The following is a 21,084-nucleotide window of genomic DNA, read 5'->3' as shown; positions in this document are numbered from 1 at the left end:
TCACTTTGAGTTTATTAGCAGCTATCACTACATTACTGTTAGCATCATTTTGAGTTGTTGAGCAATTCTCACGACATCACTGTAGCACTAAATTGAGTTCACTAGCAACTCTTACTACATGACTGTCAGCATCACTTTGAGGTTATTCGAAAGTTTCACTCCATTACTGTTAGCATCATCTTGAGTTCATTTGCAATTCTTCCGACATCACTGTTGCAATATTTTGAGGTTCGTAGCAACTCTTACTACATTATTGTTGCATTATTTTAAGGTTCGTAGCAACTCTAACTACATTACTGTCAGCATCACTTTGAGTTTATTAGCAACTATCACTACATTACTGTTAGCATCATTTTGAGTTGTTGAGCAATTCTCACGACATCACTGTAGCATTAAATTGAGTTCATTAGCAACTCTTAGTAAATTACTGTCAGCATCACTTTGAGGTTGTTCGAAACTCTTACTACATTACTTTTAGCATCACTGAGTTTCTTAGCAACTGTCACGACATTACTGTTAGCATCATCTTGAGTTCATTAGCAATTCTTCCGACATCACTGTCGCAATATTTTGAGGTTCGTAGCAACTCTTACTGCATTATTGTTGCATTATTTTAAGGTTCGTAGCAACTCTTCCTACATTACTGTCAGCATCACTTTGAGTTTATTAGCAACTATCACTACATTACTGTTAGCATCATTTTGAGTTGTTGAGCAATTCTCACGACATCACTGTAGCATTGAACTGAGTTCATTAGCAACTCTTACTAAATGACTGTCAGCATCACTTTGAGGTTATTCGAAACTCTTACTAGATTACAGTAAGCATCACTGAGTTGATTAGCAACTATCACTACATTACTGTTAGCATCATTTTGAGTTCATTAGCAATTCTTACTACATCACTGTCGCATCATTTTGAGTTCATTACCAATTCTTCCGACATCACTGTCGTAATATTTTGAGGTTCGTAGAAACTCTTAGTACAAGACTGTCAGCATCACTTTGACGTTATTCGAAACGTTCACTCCATTACTGTTAGTATCATTTTGAGTTCATGAGCAATTCTTTCTGAATCACTGTCGCATCATTTTGAGATCATTAACAATTCTTCTGACATCACTGTCGCATTATATTGAGGTTGTTCGAAACACGTACTACATTACTGTAAGCATCACTGAGTTTCTTAGCAACTATCACACATTACTGTTAGCATCATTATGAGGTTAGTAGCAACTCTGACCACATGACTGTAAGCATCACTTTGAGTTCATTAGCAACTATCACTACATTACGGTTAGCATCATTTTGACTTCATTAGCAATTCTTACTACATCACTGTCGCATCATTTTCAGATCATTAGCAATTCTTCTGACATCACTGTCGCATTATTTTGAGGTTCGTAGAAACTTTTACTACATTACTGTCGCATTATATTGAGTTTCGTAGCAACTCTTACTACATTATTGTTGCATTATTTTAAGGTTCGTAACAACTCTTACTACATTACTGTCAGCATCAATGAGTTTCTTAGCAACTATCACTGCATTACTGTTAGCATCATCTGTAGTTCATTAGCAATTCTTCCGACATCACTGTTGCAATATTTTTAGGTTCGTAGCAACTCTTAGGACATGACTGTCAGCATCACTTTGAGGTTATTCGAAACGTTCACTCCATTACTGTTAGCATCATTTTGAGTTCATTTGCAATTCTTACTAAATCACTGTCGCATCATTTTGAGATCTTTAGCAATTCTTCTGACATCACTGTCGCATTATTTTGAGGTTCGTAGCAACTCTTACTACATGACTGTAAGCATCACTTTGAGTTCATTAGCAACTATCACTACATTACGGTTAGCATCATTTTGACTTCATTAGCAATTCTTACTACATCACTGTCGCATCATTTTCAGATCATTAGCAATTCTTCTGACATCACTGTCGCATTATTTTGAGGTTCGTAGAAACTTTTACTACATTACTGTCGCATTATATTGAGTTTCGTAGCAACTCTTACTACATTATTGTTGCATTATTTTAAGGTTCGTAACAACTCTTTCTACATTACTGTCAGCATCAATGAGTTTCTTAGCAACTATCACTGCATTACTGTTAGCATCATCTGTAGTTCATTAGCAATTCTTCCGACATCACTGTTGCAATATTTTTAGGTTCGTAGCAACTCTTAGGACATGACTGTCAGCATCACTTTGAGGTTATTCGAAACGTTCACTCCATTACTGTTAGCATCATTTTGAGTTCATTTGCAATTCTTACTAAATCACTGTCGCATCATTTTGAGATCTTTAGCAATTCTTCTGACATCACTGTCACATTATTTTGAGGTTCGTAGCAATTCTTACTACATTATTGTTGCATTATTTTAAGGTTCGTAGCAACTCTTACTACACGACTGTCAGCATCACTTTGAGGTTGTTCAAAACACTTACTACATTACTGTAAGCATCACTGAGTTAATTAGCAACTATCACTACATTACTGTTAGCATCATTTTGAGTTCATTAGCAATTCTTACGACATCACTGTCCCATCAGTTTGAGATCATTTCCAATTCTTCTGACATCACTGTCACATTATTTTGTGGTGAGAAGCAACTGTCACTACATGATTGTCAGCATCACTTTGAGGTTGTTCGAAACACTTACTACATTTCTGTAAGCATCACTGAGTTGATTAGCAACTATCACTCCATTACTGTTCGCATCATTTTGAGTTCATTAGCAATTCTGACGACATCACTGTCCCATCAGTTTGAGGTTCGAAGATACTCTTACTACATGACTGTCAGCATCACTTTGAGGTTATTCGAAACATGCACTCCATTACTGTTAGCATCATTTTGAGTTCATTAGCAATTCTTACTAAATCACTGTCGCATCATTTTGAGTTCTTTAACAATTTTTCTGACATCACTGTCGCATTGTTTTGAGGTTCGTAGCAACTCTTACGACATGACTGTCAGCATCACTTTGAGGTTGTTCGAAACACTTACTACATTACTCTAAGCATCACTGAGTTGATTAGCAACTATCACTACATTACTGTTAGCATCATTTTGAGTTCATTAGCAATTCTTACGACATCAATGTCCCATCAGTTTGAGATCATTATCAATTCTTCTGACATCACTGTTGCATTATTTTAAGGTTCGTAGCAACCATTACTACATGACTGTCAGAATCACTTTTAGGTTGTTCGAAACTCTTACTGCATTACTTTAAGCATCACTGAGTTTATTAGCAACTATCACTACATTATTGTTAGCATCATTTTGAGGTTAGAAGCAACTGTTACTACATGACTGTCAGCATCACTTTGAGGTTGTTCGAAACACTTCCTACATTACTGTAAGCATCACTGAGTTAATTAGCAACTATCACTACATTACTATTAGCATCATTTTAAGTTTATTACCAATTCTCACGACATCACTGTAGCATTAAATTGAGGTCAGTAGCAACTCTTACTACATGACTATCAGGATCACTTTGAAGTTGTTCGAAACTCTTACTACATTACTGTCAGCATCACTTTGAGTTCATTAGCAACTTTCACTACATTACTGTTAGCATCACTATGAGGTTAGTAGCAACTCTTACTACATGACTGTCAGCATCACTTTGAGGTTTTTCGAAACACTTACTACATCACTGTCAGCATCAATGAGTTGATTAGCAACTGTCACTACATTACTGTTAGTATCATTTTGAGTTCATTAGCAATTCTTCCGACATCACTGTATTATTATTTTGTGGTAAGTAGCAACTCTTACTACACGACTGTCAGCATCACCTTGAGGTTGTTCGAAACATTTACTACATTTCTGTAAACATCACTGAGTTTATAGCAACTATCACTACATTACTGTTTGCATCATTTTGAGTTCATTAGCAATTCTTACGACATCACTTTTAGCATCATTTTGAGTTCATTAGCAATTCTTACGACATCACTGTCGCATCATTTTGAGGTGAGTTTCAACTCTTCCTACATTACTGTTAGCATCATTTTGAGTTTATTAGCAACTCTTACGACATGACTGTTAGCATCACTTTGAGGTTGTTCGAAACACTTACTACATTACTGTAAGCATCATTTTGAGATCATTAGCAACTATCACTACATTACTGTTAGCATCATTTTGAGTTTATTAGCAATTCTTACTCCATCACTGTCGCATCATTTTGAGATCTTTCGCAATTCTTCTAACATCACTGTTGCATTATTTTAAGGTTCGTAGCAACTCTTACGACATGACTGTCAGCATCACTTTGAGGTTGTTCGAAACTTTCACTACATTACTTTTAGCATCACTTTGAGATCATTAGCAACTATCACTACATTACTCTTAGCATCATTTTGAGTTCATTAGCAATTCTTACTCCATCACTGTCTCATCATTTTGAGATCATTAGCAATTCTTACGACATCACTGTCGCATCATTTTGAGATCATTAGCAATTCTTACTACATCACTGTCGCATCATTTTGAGCTTCGTAGCAACTCTTTCTACATGATTGTCAGCATTACTTTGAGGTTGTTCGAAACACTTACTGCCTGACTGTCAGCATCACTTTGAGTTTATTCGCAACTATCACTACATTCCTGTTAGCATCATTTTGAGTTCATTAGCAATTCTTATGACATCACTGTAGCATCATTTTGAGATCATTAGCAATTCTTCCGACATTACTTTCGCATTATTTTGTGTTCATTAGCAATTCCTGCGACATCACTGTAGCATTATTTTGAGGGTAGTAGCAACTCTTTCTACATGACTTTCAGCATCATTTGAAATTGTTCGAAACACTAACAACATTACTGTAAGCCTCACTGAGTTTATTAGCAACCATCACTACATCACTGTCGCATCATTTTGAGATCATTGGCAATGTTTCCAACATCACTGTCGCATTATTTTGAGGTTCGAAGCAACTCTTACTACATGACTGTCAGCATTATTTTGAGGTTATTCGAAACTTTCACTACATTACTGTTAGCATCACTGAGTTTATTAGCAACTATCACTACATTACTGTTAGCATCATTTTGAGTTCATTAGGAATTCTTCCGACATCACTGTCGCATTATTTTGAGGTTCGTAGCAACTCTTAGTACATGACTGTCAGCATCACTTTGAGGTTATTCGAAACTTTCACTACATTTCTGCTCGCATCATTTTGAGTTCATTAGCAATTCTTACTACATCACTGTCGCATCATTTTGAGTTCATTAGCAATTCTTCCGACATCACTGTAGCATCATTTTGAGGTTATTAGCAACTCTTCCTCCATTACTGTTAGCATCATTTTGAGATCATTAGCAATTCTTCCGACATCATTGTAGCATTATTTTGAGGTTATTAGCAACTCTTCCTCCATTACTGTTAGCATCATTTTGAGATCATTAGCAATTCTTCCGACATCACTGTAGCATCATTTTGAGGTTATTAGCAACTCTTCCTCCATTACTGTTAGCATCATTTTGAGATCATTAGCAATTCTTCCGACATCACTGTAGCATCATTTTGAGGTTATTAGCAACTCTTCCTCCATTACTGTTAGCATCATTTTGAGATCATTCGCAATTCTTCCGACATCACTGTAGCATTATTTTGAGGTTTTGAGGTACCTTTGTTTGTAACCGATCTGCTGACCAGCGAGACGCCACCACGCACGGCTGTCGGCTCCGTAAAGGAGGGAGAGGAAGTGGAAAGGACGGAGAAGGGTCGGACCAGGTCTATTTCTAGTTGACCACTCACTATCGTCTGCCACACTGCCCCTCATGGTGGGGAGTGTAGCGCTATCCTGCCACAGTACATTTGTTTCATTCTTTTTCTCTTGCACTTTAATTAAAATGGACTTGACTTGAGAATGTTTTGTTTCAAAATATAGATGAATTCCCAGATTTATAGGTAGCATGAGTATGAAGTTGCACTTGCACCCGGTGGGAAAATGTCCTCTGCATTTGACTCTAACTATGTAGGAGCAGTGGTAGCAGTGTCAGCCTGGGGGCTTGGTCAAGATCAATGACAGGAGTAGCAGACAGGTAATATCCATAGCATGCTTGTTGTTTGAGAGGAGTAAGGGTACACTGTTGGTCTCTCACCTGATGCGCTGTCATCAGCACAAATGATCTGTTCCTAAACATCAAAATCTACCATCCCCCCTGATTGTTTTTTACAACTGGAGTACTGGTTAACACTTTAGAAAGCCTTCATTCAGAGCTGTGAAGAACCTTGAACCTGATATCCCAGACATCAAAGTGGGCCACTAACTGGCCAGATGAAGCTATGCTAGGCTGCTGTATCCTGAAGAGCTAAAGTAGCAGCTTCTGAGAGGGATGCTAACCTGGATGTGTTCATCTCCTACTTTAATATCAGCCCCCAACTTGAAGGTCTGACAGCCTCCAGCTTGTTGTTCCTGTTTCTGCTTCAGTCAACAGGGAACTCCAACCTGCAGTAGAATCTTCAACAATGGAATAGAAAAGAGAGGAAGAAAAACTAGAATAAACTTACAAAGCTGAGAAATGTTCATGAAGAAGAAAGGCACACGTTATGATTGAGGCCAGAAACTAAAACTCCACACCAAATGTACTTTGACTTGTAGGATAATGAACTTGAATGTGTTGAAACAGCAGATCAATGAATCCACTACCACACAACAAGATGATGACCCCCTACCACAAGATGGCGTCACAGATCCTGACGCTCTGAGCAGGAAACACCGAGCAAAACATTACAACAAAGCTCCTGTTGTTCCCTCCAGGAAAAACTGTGGTTCCGATGAGAAGAAGGATCCCAGCCTCCTCTGAGGATCCATGGCCGCACCATTGGGTAGCAGGACGATGGGGTCGGCACCAGGAGGAACCCTGGTGTCTCCGATGCAGGGAAGATGGAGCAGTGAAGAGGCCACATTGTGGCGTCCTGAAGAGGACATTTGGTGGAGCCTGAGACAGCAAACATCGCGCCCCCTTCATCAGAAGAACCACAGCAACAGAAGAAAGAATCCTGGCAGTGACGACAGGGAGGATCAGGGTGACCTCCTCACCTCCACCTTTGAACCTTCAAATGAACTTTAAAAAGCTTTAGAGTGGAGAAGGATTTTAAAACCTTTCATTGTTTTTTCCTTTCATTCTCATTTGTGTGATTGTCTGATTTATTAGAAATAAACACTGTCTGCTGGGTTTACATTGACTGTGATTCTCTTTTTGCATGCAAATTGAAAGTTATGCCAATAAAAACCACAAGTATTTGAAGACCAAAGGAAGAACCCCCAAAGTCAGGACCCTGAGATCAAAGTGAACGCTCTGATCTCAGAGATCTGGGATATTTCACATCCCATGGCCCTTCAAATAAGAGCCCTGTGTCTCTGTCTCAAAGTTTTCAAGCGTATTTGTTTGTTAAATTAAAACCAGACGACCGCTGTGGTCCTTTTTACACGGTAAGTAAAGCACAGATGCCCTGGTGGACCTGTTGGCACCCTGGACTTTGAATCCAGTGACCTGAGTCCAAGTCTCAGTTCCAGCAGGTTTCCTGCAGCCTTCAGCAGAGCTGCCATGTTTCTCTGTAGAGAACTAAGTGATGCTCTCAGCAGGTTGAGGGCACCACCAACAAGTGAGGGATGAACCTCTGACTTCCTTCTTGTCAAACAGGAAACTCCTAATACCTCATTTGAGTAAAGTACCTCATATTCCTGACATCCAAGTAGTAGTGAAGTGGAGGAAGAAGGGAGGAGATCTCCAACAGGATCCTTCTTTCCTCTGTCCTCCTTGATCTCATGGATCACCACAGTCAAGGGGAGACCCAAGCTCCCGGATGGATCTGGCACTCAGGAACTGCTGAGTTTTCCAGTGGACTTTGTTCCATCCATGGTTCAGGAACAGGACTCCTCCTGGTTAACCTGGTATCTTTCCACCCAACTGTGGGTTCTTGGAGAATTTTTCATGTCATGTCAAGAAATCAGGCTGGTGGGTTTTTCAATGAGAGAAATTCTGGTAACTTAATTAAGTGGCATGTTTGTTGAAGCAGTAATTAACTGATAAATTAAGGAAGGCCTGGCCAGTCTTTGCTCCCAGGTCATACGATGGAGTTAGAAAGTCCTGAATAAATCTGGAGTTCCATGATTTCCTTGTGGTTCTTGTTCCTTTTGCCAATTTAGTCTGGAACAAGAGCAAGATGAACCTCTGAATAGCAACAGGTTGATTGCAGGTGATGTCAAGTGGTATTTAGAGGAACCTCCTCCTTGTGTTTGGTTCCATGGTGGAATGGTGAGCACTCTGGACTCTGGGTCCAGGGATCCCAGTTCAAGTCTCAGAAGGACCTTCCTGTCTGGAATGTGTCCCATGTAACAAACTGATCAAGAGATGTTACGTGGTTCTAATGTTCTGGTTCATTTCTTGTCCTTTAGAAAAATGAAAATCATTTCTTTCTGCCATGAACTCAGACTGTGTGTTTAATGTTAACAATAAATGCAACAACTAAGGAGCCAGTAGCTCCTGTGGAAAAAAATTCTACTTTGTCAGTGAATTAATTCAGTCTGCAACTAAGTTTCTGTCAGGATGGCCGAGCGGTCTAAGGCGCTGCGTTCAGGTCGCAGTCTCTCCTGGAGGCGTGGGTTCAAATCCCACTTCTGACAAAGGACATTTTCTCCACATTCCTATGCATCCACAGTGGTAAATTCCAAACCCAGTTGAAGCTGCTCTCCACTGATGGGAGTGAGTGGTTGAACTTGCAGCAGAGGAGGCAAAGGAGCTTCCCTGTGACGGTCCAACATCGCCTGGTTTCCTCCAACATGGAGCAGCCACCAAACTCTAACTTCAATGTTGGATCAAAGTCTGCTGAAGAAATGTGTTTGGTTCAAAAACCCGTTTGTGTTCATCCTTCAATTCACATTTTGTCCATTAACTTCATCATCAGAGTCTCCATCTCATCACATGACTAAAGTCTGGGTTCTGTGTTGGTGGTAAACATCCTTCCACTCACCCAGGCTCCCCACTGGTCTGCACACAGAAATGCATATTTTACTGGTTTAACCAGTTCCTCAAGTAGTTTTGGAAAAAAGACACTTTGTTAGCTCCTGTAAAGGTCCCACTTTGGGTCGTAACACTTTTTTCCTGACTGCTTGACGTCTCAGTCAGAACAGCTGAGATGAGAACTGAATGTCTGGATTTCTTCCTGACATCATCAGGGTCTGAGGAGCTCATTAAAAAAAGGATTCACTCAGATGGGAGTTAGAACTTGGAGACCAAAGAAGGAACCTCCAAATTCAGGACCCTGAGATCAAAGTGAACGCTCTGATCTCAGAGGTCTGGGATATTTCACATCCTGATGGCCCTCCAAAATAAGAGCCCTGTGTCACTGTCTAAAAATCATCATTTGTTTGTGAAAAAATCAGGGTATGTTTGTCAGACTTTGTCAGACCTTTCCCCAAATCATCATTTGTTTGTGGAAATTAGATCCAGAAAACCACTGCAGTCCCTCATACATGATTAGTGCCATAGTTTGTCTCACATGTTTCATCTTTGATGGTTCCATGGTGGAAGGGTGAGCACTCTGGACTCTGAATCCAGTGATCCCAGTTCAAACCTCAGTGGGGCCTCCAGCAGGTCTCTGACAGGTGTTGATAGAGGAGTTGAGGCTGCTGACTACAGTGGAAGACACCATCAACAATGATGTGTAGAAGCTCTCAGCTCCTTCAGTCACATGACTGGGCCATCCTGTCATGTCAGTGATGTCACTTGGCAGGACTGCCATTGCATTCTTAATTCTATAACATCTGAGATTAAAATCTATGGAATTACAACCAACAAGCAGCCAAACACCTGATCAGATGCTCCTTCATCAGGCTGAGAAGAATCAATCTAAACTGGGATGAAGAAAATTAACTGAGAGGAGAAACCTCCTGATTGGATGACATGGACCCACCTGATCCATGTCAGCCTTGTTGGAGCAGAAAGAGGTGGATCAGAGGAATCAGTGGATCAAGACTCAGGTGGCAGATGAAGAATCTCTGTATTCACAATGAAGTCAGAGAAATCTTCCAACGTGAGAGAACGTGACAGACCATTTTATACTGAAGACAGGCTGTGTGTGTGTGTGCGTGCGTGTGCGTGTGTGCGTGCGCCACTCAGCCTTCAGGAGACAAAGACCGAGGCCGGGGGTTCCCGGACTTCTCCTTCTTTCCTTGTTGTTTGAAAACCTCCCGCGTCTTCTTCTCGTTCTGTGAAGCGCGTATTGATGACGTATGTGTTGACGTCCGAAGCCTCGCCAGCCAGCAGTGACCACGTGACTGATTCAGGACCTGCTTCTCCGGCTTGGCGTGAGATTCTAAATGTAAAGCAGTGAAACGCCGTGGTTTCCTCCCTCCTCGTCCAAAAGCGTTCGCTATTTGATCAAAGGAAGGAGAAACAAGTGACTCCATGTTGTGGAGGCTGAACTCAGAGTTGTGAGAACTTTCATTCTGATCTGAGAGCAGCAACAAAGCCACTGAGAAAAACTGAACCACTGTCAGAGTCGGCACAGCATCAGCAGTCAGGCTGTGTTCACACTGGGAGAAACCATCGGACAGAAACCTCCCTCAGTCACACTGAAGGAACCTGAACTGACTGCTGCAGCTGGGACACACACACACACACACACACACACACACACACACACACACACACACACACACTCAGCAGGAAACATGAACAGAGAGATAAAAGCACAGGATGCCTCCTCCTCCTCCTTCCAGAGATCAACTGATCTCCAGATTGACTTCAGTTCTTTGATCAGAATTCTTCTTCCTCCTTGATAGATTTATTGATACTTTGTCATAGACGGTCCATTCCTATTGGAGGATGTTAAAGAGCAGGAGAACCAGGTTCCCATGTATGGAACTAGAATATTTATATACTGTATTGCAGTCGTTTCCAATATCCATCCATCCGTTGTCTTCCTCTTATTCCTGATAAGGGTCATGGGGGTGGAGCCTATCCCAGCATCTACAGGTGAGAGGCAGGGTTCACCCTGGACAGGTCACCAGTCCATCACAGGACCAACACATAGACACAGACAACCATTCACTCTCACAGTCACACCTACAGTCAATTTAGAGTATCAATCAGCCTCGTCCCCTCTTGATGTCTTTGGACTGTGGGAGGAAGCTGGAGAACCAGAGAGAACCCACACAGGAACAGGAGAACATGCAGACTCACACAGAAAGATCCTGTGCTCCAGCCGGGACTGGAACCCTGAACCTTCTTGCTGTGAGGTATTTTTATCTCACAAGTGGAAAAATGTAGAATCTTCATGTCATTACATGTCGTTCTCCATTGGGTCACTAGGGGGCAGCACCTACCTGCTCACCAATATGAGCCTTCAGTGTGTCAGGGGGTAGAATTCAGTCACCACCAATGACATCAGAGTCAGAGTTTAGACATCAAAGACAGACATTAAAGCCTCTCTGATAAAACAAAAATATCCTGCAATATTTTTTCCAAAGAGAGACCCTCTTTATTCTCTAGTTTAATCTGCTGCAATAATAATGAGCATCTTTGTCAGTCTACTGATGAATGTCAGATATATTTGATGACCAAACCTGGACGTTTGTCTCAGTTTGACTGGAAGTCTCATTCATTCATTTCTCCTCCATGATTTCCTGCAATGATTTCCTGGTTCTGCTCCATTCAGGTTCAGAGAGCTGAGATTAAAATCTCTCAGGAATAAAAGAGGAGACACCAACAAGTCAGCATGGAAGAGGAGCAGGTTTTCAAACTGGTCACCCTGGCTGCTGGTCTGGGCCTCCCTTTGCCTCGGTGCTCCTTGAACCAGTGAAGGTCCAGTCTTCTCCACTGAGTCCTTGTCAACAGGGAGCACCTCCCCACCAGAGAGGTGCAGGGCAAAGGAAAGGAAAACTCCAACCAGAATGAACGCTGCACTAAAAACTGCCCTCCATTTCTTGAGGGGAACGTTGGGTCTTCCTCAGGCAAACGGCAGTCAGCAGTGGCTCAACATCTGAACTGAGCCCAGACCTGGTCAGCTGATCATTCACCAGCTCAGCCCCTCCCACTCATGACGAAGACCTTGAAAACCCCAACATCACCTCCTCCACCTCAGTCTGGCGTGTGTGGATGGAGGGCTGTGATGTCAGCAGCGATGACATCACTGACACAAACACACTGATCTCTGACTGGTTTGGTCTGAGTGGGATTCAGTGACATCACACGACCTGCACCAGGTGAAGGGGCGGGGCATCCAGGAGCTGTGACATCACTGGTGACTCTTGTTGGGCCGCCTTCTTGGCCAAAGTGGAGGAGAACAGGACCCAAATACAGACGGGGGAGAGGAGCGTTCAACAAAAGGAGGCTTGAATGATGAAAAGACAAAGAACAACAAAGGAACTCAAAGCACCAACAGAGGAGAAAAGACAAAGTAGCAAACAAAAGCCAAACTTCCACTGGAAACTTGGAGGAGCTGGAACAGGAGGGAGAGAACATGAGGCTGAGAACCCTGGAGAATGAGAGGTGGACAAATCCACCAGCGCAGCATCAGGAGAGCAAAGAAACCAGAAGGAGCTTTGAGGAGCTGCTGACATGCAGCCAGGGAGCGTCTGCCTGAGATGGGAGGAGCTGCTCATCCACCCAGATGGAGAAGCAGCCATCTTGCTCTTCTGACGCCGACCGGCAGAAGGAACAGAGGAGGTGAGGGGCCTCACGTTGTCATGGCAACATGGAAACATTCCACTCTATCAGTGGTGCCTCCATCAGACGCACTTTGTCTTTGTGAAGATCAAAGTGAAAGGAAATGATAAAGTAAAACAATGAAGGCTGCATGAACTGAGTGACACACTTGAGGATGACATCAGCGAAATGTGTGATGTCACACTGCAGAGTCGTGAGGTCACCACCAGAGAACAAATGAGTGATGAGATGCTGATTATTGACTCTCTACTTTAAATGATCTCACTCTCTTCCAGCTTGAAGAAGTTGGAGGATGAATGAAGTCAAGAACTGGAAAAATGTAGAACGTTCACGTCATTACATGTTGTTCTCCATTGAGTCACTAGGGGGCAGCACCTACCTGCAACTCCTGTGAGCCCTCAGTCTCACCTCATTTTCAGGCTCCAACTAAAATGAAGCTTCAATTCTTCTGAATCCTCTCCACCTGTCAGATCTGTTTGAAACTTCCAGGTTTGATCAACATCCCAGTCTGAACACATCTACAGGTCAGCAGTGACCACAGCGCCACCTACTGGCAGCAGGAAATGACAGATTTGACACTGAGATGTCCTCGTCACGGCGTGATGGAGAGTTCTGATGATTCATCAGCACAATCAGACTCTGAGAACTCCTCCCTGCATGGTTGATGAGGGTCAAAGTTCCCATGTGTCTAACTTCAGGTGGAGGACCAGAGATTTTAGGCTCATGTGAGTGGTTGATTCTAATGTAAGAATAACAGACCACAGACTAGTCAGTGAATAAAACTGCCGACTTCTTTATAGACAGAAAATGTCAGAAAAACAAAAACTAGTGGTACCAAACCCTTTACATCCACACACATTCAATAAAGGAGTCTCCCTCCAACCAACAGACAGAAATCAGACCTCAGGAGAATCAGGTTATTGACCTCTTTTGAGTCTTATTTGAAGTTAACCCGACTTATTTGAGTTGAGGTTTGATTTGGTGGCTGGATTTCTATGATTGTTTGTTTACTTCACGGTGTCTATTTGAGTTTCCTCAGTCTAGGTTCTCATTTGATCTTGGTTCAGCCTATTGATGAGTTTTAGTTCTACGTTCCCTCTTCCTGTTGGGTTGTTTCACCGGCTCTATCCAAGCTTGAACTCCCTTTCAACAACCCACTCATGGAACACCGATTTGGCACACAATCAGGAAACGTGAACAAAACAAAGTTATAAAAATAAAACTCAGGGCCAAAGTATTTCAATTTACAACTCAATCTCACAAATCAATAATCAGAGTCTCTCCCTTTCAGCACCAGTCTTTTCGTTCAGTCCGTTATCAGTCCAAAAGAAATTCAAGGTGTCTCTGTGAAACCTGTCAGTTCTGTCCTACCACAATCCCACCGTCAGGGTCAGTGTCACCTGGGTGGGTGAGGTTTGCAGCGCCATTTTCCACTCCGACTGTCTCTCTCCTGTGGGTGGCTCGCCATCTTTTCTCCACAGCGTCAGGTGTGTTTGCACACCAGTGATCCCGCCTACAAAACCTGGCCAAATCCTCGTTCACAACACAATCAACACAATCCAGAATCATGGACAGCAGTTGAGTCCAGTGTCTTCTCAAAAAATGAAGGGACCAAGGAGAAGACCTCAAAAGAGTCTGCTTTGTTTACTCTTTCCTCTCTCATTCTCGAGTCGTCCGTCTGCTTTAGTTTACTTTATTTATATTTGTACAGCACTTTTCATCCAGAGACTGCAACACAAAGTGCTTCACAGAACTGAGAGAAAATGTTTAATAAAATATAAAACAATACAATAAATACATGTTAAGAACCCGGCCTTCCCAACCCACATGACCTCATACATGCACACACCACCCCCCCCCTCCCACACACACACACACAACCACACACTGACTGTCAGTAGGAACATGGCAGGGCACTGAAAATCCTAGTGAGGAAAGACCACCTATGGGGGGCCATCCTCACCAGGAGGTGCCACAGCCCACAACCACAGGGAGCGCCGCCACCCAGACCCCCCCGACCCGGACAGACGGGTACACTCCACATATAATGCAGAGCCCCCCAGCTCTCCGGGCCTGGACGATCCCAAGGACGACGCTCCCGCGGGCGGACCAGACACACCTCCCAGTGTGGAGGGCCCCCACCAGGAAACACTGGAGCTAAAAACTAAAAGACTCAAAGAAGGTAGAACAGTAAAGAACAGAAATTACAATGATATTAAAATATCAGAATGACATAGAATATATATAAAATCTAAAAGTTTAAGAGCTAATAAAAAAGTAGAATAAAATAATTGAAAGACAAAAGTAACAATAAGATATTGTGATAAAATGAAAGGACAAGAGAGACTAAGTCAGTTAAAAGCTAAGCTAAAAAGGGGAGTCTTGAGCCTCCTTTTAAAAACATCAACAGTCTCTGCGGTCCTGATGTTCTCTGGCAGGCTGTTCCAGAACTTTGGGCCATAATGGCTGGATGCAGCCTCCCCGTGGGTTTTAGTTTTGAGTCTTGGAACGACTAGAAGGCCGGTGCCAGAGGACCTCAGGGTCCGCGATGGTTGATATGATGAAAGCAGTTCAGATAAAGAAGGTGGGCCAAGACCATTAAGACACTTAAAAACTACTAAAAGAACCTTAAAGTTGATCCTGAAGCACACGGGGAGCCGATGCAGCGACTTTAAAACCGGTGTAATGAGCTCCCGCCCTCTGGTCCTCGTCAGCACACGTGCTGCAGAATTCTGGAGTCATTGTAGATTATAGATGGTTGTTTTGGGGAGACCAGAGAGCAGCAGGGCACTACAAGAATCTGAAGGACTGGAAATAAAAGCATGCATCAGCACCTCCGTGTTGGCCTGAGAGGAACGGGCGACTCTGGCTCTGTTCTTAAGATGATCAAAACCTCTCTTAGTTATGTTCTTGACGTGTGGAATGAAATTCAGCTCAGAGTCCAAAATGACACCCAGGTTCTTTACAGATTGTGAAGGTGATGTGATCCTTTGATGAGTTTAGGATCACTCAGAGATCAAAGACTGAAGCAGGAGATCAATGAACAGAATTCAGACATCAAAGACAGAATTCAGACATCAAACACATCCCCGATGGAGGCTACACCCCCCCCCCAGACAATTTCCATTTAAGTCGTAAGTTTTATTTGTACAGCGCCAAATCACAACAAATGTTATCTCATGACACTTCACAAGTAGAGCAGGTCCAGCGCCTCACTCATTCAATGAGTTTCTTCTCTGCTTCGAGGACCCTGACACCCCCCCCCCCCCAGCACCAGACTCACACCACCACCTGACGACACGCCCCTCAGTGTGACCACAGCAGACGTGAGGAAGACCTTTCAGGGAATCAACCCTCGCAAAGCTGCAGGCCCTGACAACATCCCAGGGTGAGGACTGAGCACAACAGCTGTCCGAGGTGCTGGCGGACATCTTCAACACCTTACTGGCGCTGTCATCTGTCCCCACCTGCCTAAAGACTGCCACTATTGTCCCTGTCCCCAAGTGCTCCACAGTGACAGGCCTAAATGACTACCGACCCATTGCACTCACCCCAGTAGTCATGAAGTACTTTGAGAGGCTGGTCAAGGCCCACATAGAGCTCTCCATCGACATCTCTGTGGACCCCCACCAGTACGCCTACAGGCAACACCGCTCCACTGATGACGCCATTTCACCAGTGGTCCACGCAGCCCTCACCCATCTGGAGAGCAGGAACTCCTATGTCCGCCTTTTCTTCCTGGACTTCTCCTCTGCTTCAACGCCATCATCCCACATGGGGGACCTGTTCAGTGGACCTGAGGACTGGTGACCTGTTCAGGGTGAACCCTGCTCTCACCAAATGTCACCCCCCCCCCCATAACCTTTAACAAATCAGTGGTATAGAAAATGGATGGAGTGACTGATTCACTGCAGAGGCACAGTGATGTTATTAATGGAGGAGTCTTTTCATTAAAGACTGAAGCTCCATACAAGACAGAGTCTGTAGACAAGAACATCACAACCTGGGAAGCTTTCACTTCTTTGGACAGACAGCTTTGATTTCAGGTTCTACCTCTGTAAAATTGAAAGTAAAGTAAATGGAGCACCTGTGAAGGCAAAACTGATGATGTCATGACTTGTTCAGTCCTCCCACATTAAAGTCCAACAAGCTTTTGATTGTCTCTGATTCTCTGTGGCAAAATCCTACAAGAGGAAACAGAAAATCTTGAGGTTGTCTCACTTTTTTTTTTAAAGAAACTCTGCATAGGACAGTGATAGGAGGCTTGTTTCCTTGATGAAAGAGACTGGTGCTCTCATCTTCTTCAACACTGACTTGTTCTACCAGGACAAGAGAATCTGAGCTTGGATGTCATTTAGCAGTCAAAGGCTTGTTAAACTGGTCAACATCAGCTGGTGTTCACTCTGATGATGTAGCGATGGTCTGGATTCTTCCTTCTGGAGCACCAAGCTGCTGGGAAGAAGCCTGATGATGTCAGAGTTGTGTTCAGTGGCTCCTGCTGGGTCCATTTCTGACAAATGGGCTCCAAAGAGTTCAGCTGTTTAAAAGGTCAGGGTTGCTGTTAGCAGACGAGGTGGCCGAGTGGTTAAGGCGATGGACTGCTGATCCATTGAGCTCTGCACGCGTGGGTTCGAATCCCATCCTCGTCGTAGGAGACTTTGGTTTCTACTCCTAGATTCTGGAATTACTGTGAGGCTTTTAACTGACACAGACACCAGTTGAGTCAACTTCCCTTTCACAACCTGACCAAAAAAACTCTGACACCCAGAGCTCACATGTGTCAATCACCTCTGTAGAAGGTCCCGCCCCCTTAGAGCCATAAATCCTCCCATCAGTGAAGAAAACTGAAGACGCCTCTTGGATGAGAGCTGAAGCGTCTTCCAGAAACCTGAAACAGTCCACTTGGAACGTTTAAATCATTCTACAATCCTACAGTTTCATTGAGCTTTTGTCCAAAGCCACGTTCATGTATCACATGTATATAATATATATGTGACACTCTTTCATCTACTCATTGACCAAAAATGCAGTCTAATACCAGTAAATTTGTGCAGAAGAAAACGTTATTTGTGCTGCTTCTTTATTTATTTATTTAGTTTAGTTAGTATTTTTTAATGTGTTTTCTTTCAAGTCACATTTTGTCCATTAACGTCATAATCAGAGTCTCCATCTCATCACATGACTAAAGTCTGGGTTCTGTATTGGTGGTAAAATATCCTTCCATGCCCCTCACTAGTTTGCACACAGAAAAGCATATTTTACTGGTTTCAGATCTCTTAGCTTGTTCTCTCTCTTAAACCAGCTGAGGCAGCTTTCATTGTGTGATTGATTTTAAAATATAAACATGGAACAGAACCATTGGAATCAGATGTCAGGACATTTGAAGGAATGTCAATCTCCTGTTGAAATGTTGCAGTGTGCAGCTGAGGCTCTCTGGCAGTGGCACCAGGAGCCCCAATGGCAGAACCTGGACCCTCCTGGAGGAGAACCACAGGTGAGGGCCTTCTTGGCTCCAGATTGATGGAAATCAAGTGTCTGAGGCTGTTAGCAGCCATGAAGTTGATCTGGTTGGCACTGGTATTTGTTCTTGCTGCAGCTCAGGAGTGATTCAGGAGAAGAGTTTCAGAACAGCCAAGGATGGGGACTGGAATTCTAAAATTTCCCCTGGAACCAAACAACCTTGGGAGGTAAAACCTCCAATCATAGCCACTCAGATGCAGCAGCAGAAGAAGCTGTCATCCACCCTGACAGTCAGAGCATCAAGTCAAGGAAACATCACCATCTTGTAGTTCCAAACCTCCACCTGTCAGATTCAGCTACTTCTTATTGTGGGACTTTAAATTTGAACACAATGGAATTTGGACAAGGAGTTTTCCTTCCAGTCCAAACATCATCATCCAGCCTCCAACCAGAGGTCCATCAGTTATCATGGAGCCACAGGTGGAGTCTGGATTCTTTTCTAGAATGAGACGGCAGTGACAGTCCTACCAAGTGACATCACTGACATGACTGGATGACTTCAGTCACATGACTGGATGACTTCAGTCACATGACTTCAGTGCCAAACAGTGCACACTGGTGCCTACCAGTCAGGAGGACATCTGGAGGACACCCAGATAGCAAAGGTCCACTCATGTGTGTCCTCACTGCTCCACAGGTCTGTCAAATGTTCTGTAAAATAGTTGGACCCAGCAGAGCTGCTAGATTAGGAGTTGATGGAGTCGTTACAGATACCAGGGTCCAAAGTCCAGCTTGAACCTGGTTTGTGCAGTTCTTTGTCAAGCTAGCAGCCATTCTTTTCACTGCCAAGCTAAAGTGACTTCTGTCAACAAAGGTCAACATACAAAAGGATATTTCTGCTGTCAGTTCAAGATTTTGATCAAACTCCTTTTTCAGAGCTGGAACCTTCCTCTTGTGTCAGCTTTCTGTTCCCATCTCCATGGTAACGGTCAGTTTTGACCCACGTCTTCAATCAGCTGTCAAATAAACTAAAACAGTTTTCTATCCTCCAAGTTGTTTCCATCTCTTGGTGACCTTGTTAGGCTTCCTTATCATGGAAATATTGGTTTGAAGATTTAGTTGTGGGCCTCTGGACCTTTTTTTAGTCACTAAACCCTGGATTTATTTTTTCAGCAACAGAACTTTAATACAAACACAAAATGAAAAGCAGAACAAGCCAGAACCCAAAATATGGATTTTGCAAGGTCAACAAACAACAACCAGTCAAGCAAACCAAACCAACAGAAACCAACTACAAATTGTTTGAGTCATGACAAAGTCCAGGACCCACTTTTCACCCTACAATGTAAACCAATGGGAGGCTGTCTCCTCAGACACACATAGCCTCAAACTGACGCTTCTCTCGTCTACACTGTAACTCTCTCCACTTCACAAATAACTTCACTACATTCCTGACAAAAATGCCTACCAAAATATGTTTACATTCAACTTTTGACCACAATCTGGGGATTGATGAGCCTTTTTCAAACAACAAACTCTCCAAAAATCCTCTCTCCTCTCCACTCTGACAGAGAGCAGCGGGGGAGGGGCTCTTAGAGGCTCAGCGCTCAGCTCTGATTCTCACTTGGTGTCACACTGAGGCTTCTACCTCCTAAACTACAAGTCCCACCGCTCTCATAAAATACATCCTTGGATTCAGGACGACTCCTGCTACTTGTCTGCAGTGGACAGAAGGAGGCTCAGGCCCAAACAAAACTGCCTCCAGCTTTAATTAAGACCTCAGTTTTGTTCTCTGCCTCCATGACAGGTCAATGGACATCAACTGGTCCTGAGTCACCAGGAGACACGGCGATGTCCAGCTGAGTGACATCAGCAGGACTGTGGAGGTTTATACTGAGTCTCCTGACGACAAGTGGCAGTACAGAGATATTAAAGAGGGTCTGAGCTAAAACTGAAGTTGAACAGAGTTCTGTGTTTGATCTTAGAATTCTTTCTTTGATCTCCTTGATTTCTCAATGATTTCTTTGTGGACTCCAATTGTCTCTGATCTCTCAGTGAGACAAAGACAGAGCAGCTCCAACCTCAGCCACCAGGAGGCCCTGATCCTCTAGTGGTCAGTCCTCTGTGTTGTGGCTGCAGCAACCCTGGTTTGAATCAGGGTCCCAGCAGCAACATTCCTCCTGACTAGTGTTTGTTGTTCAACTGGACAGTTTGTCTGGTGAAGCTCTCTCAGACACTCCTTTCTTCATCCTCCCTTCAGGCTCAGCAGCATCAGAGTCAATGTGTCTGACTAGGATCAGAACCCTCAACCTGGAGGCTGTGGTCCAATGAGAACACATCTGACAACCAATCAGAGGAGGGTCTGTTTGACTCCTGAAAACTCCATTAAAGCTGAGAGGAACTTGTTCTTCATCTCCAAATTCCCTCCCTGCACGTTGTCTCTCCAGAAATCATTCCAGTCCAAGTTGAACCTTAGACTAAAAGCTCCCAGTAGGTGATGCAGGCTTCACCTCACTCCTGGTTCTGGAACCTCACCAGTTCTTGCTCTCTCACCACTTGGATCTCATGTTCCTGACATCTCTGAGCTTGTTTCCTATCCACCTGTCTCATGTTGATGAGGTCATCCAGCCTGATGATCTCTAGGTTCTCCTTTGAGTGGTTCCCTCTGGGAGAGTTCTCTCTCTGTAACTTGTGTGTGTGTTTGCTCGTATCCTGTTTCTCCTTGACAGCACTTTAGTGTTTTTACCACTGGTGTCTCATCTGTGGTTCACCTTTTATTTTACTTCTTTGTCAAAGATGAAGGTGTTTGTGGTCATTCACCAATCATGTGATGGCTCATGTGACTGTGAGTCTGATGGAGAGCTTGTAGCGTCTCTCACTCTGAACACTTCAGGCTATTGAAGGTACTCAGGTGTA

The 21,084-nt window shown here is 43.4% G+C and overlaps 2 non-coding genes across 2 annotated transcripts; both read left to right on the top strand.

Annotated features, from left to right (window-relative positions):
• The first annotated feature begins 8,580 nt into the window (after positions 1 to 8,580).
• Positions 8,581 to 8,663, top strand: trnal-cag (transfer RNA leucine (anticodon CAG)). The gene has a single exon. It is a non-coding gene; the product is annotated as a tRNA-Leu (tRNA).
• An 8,612-nt stretch (positions 8,664 to 17,275) lies between these two features.
• trnas-gcu (transfer RNA serine (anticodon GCU)) lies at positions 17,276 to 17,357 on the top strand. Its single transcript has one exon. It is a non-coding gene; the product is annotated as a tRNA-Ser (tRNA).
• The last annotated feature ends 3,727 nt before the right edge of the window (positions 17,358 to 21,084 follow it).

Source organism: Aulostomus chinensis, chromosome 1, assembly GCF_037954235.1.
Source record: "Aulostomus chinensis isolate RoL2024-O1b breed Wild chromosome 1, RoL_Achi_v1.0, whole genome shotgun sequence".
Lineage (NCBI taxonomy): Eukaryota > Metazoa > Chordata > Actinopteri > Syngnathiformes > Aulostomidae > Aulostomus > Aulostomus chinensis.
Note: the sequence above shows the minus strand (reverse complement) of the source record. Positions and strands in the feature narration are given on the sequence as shown.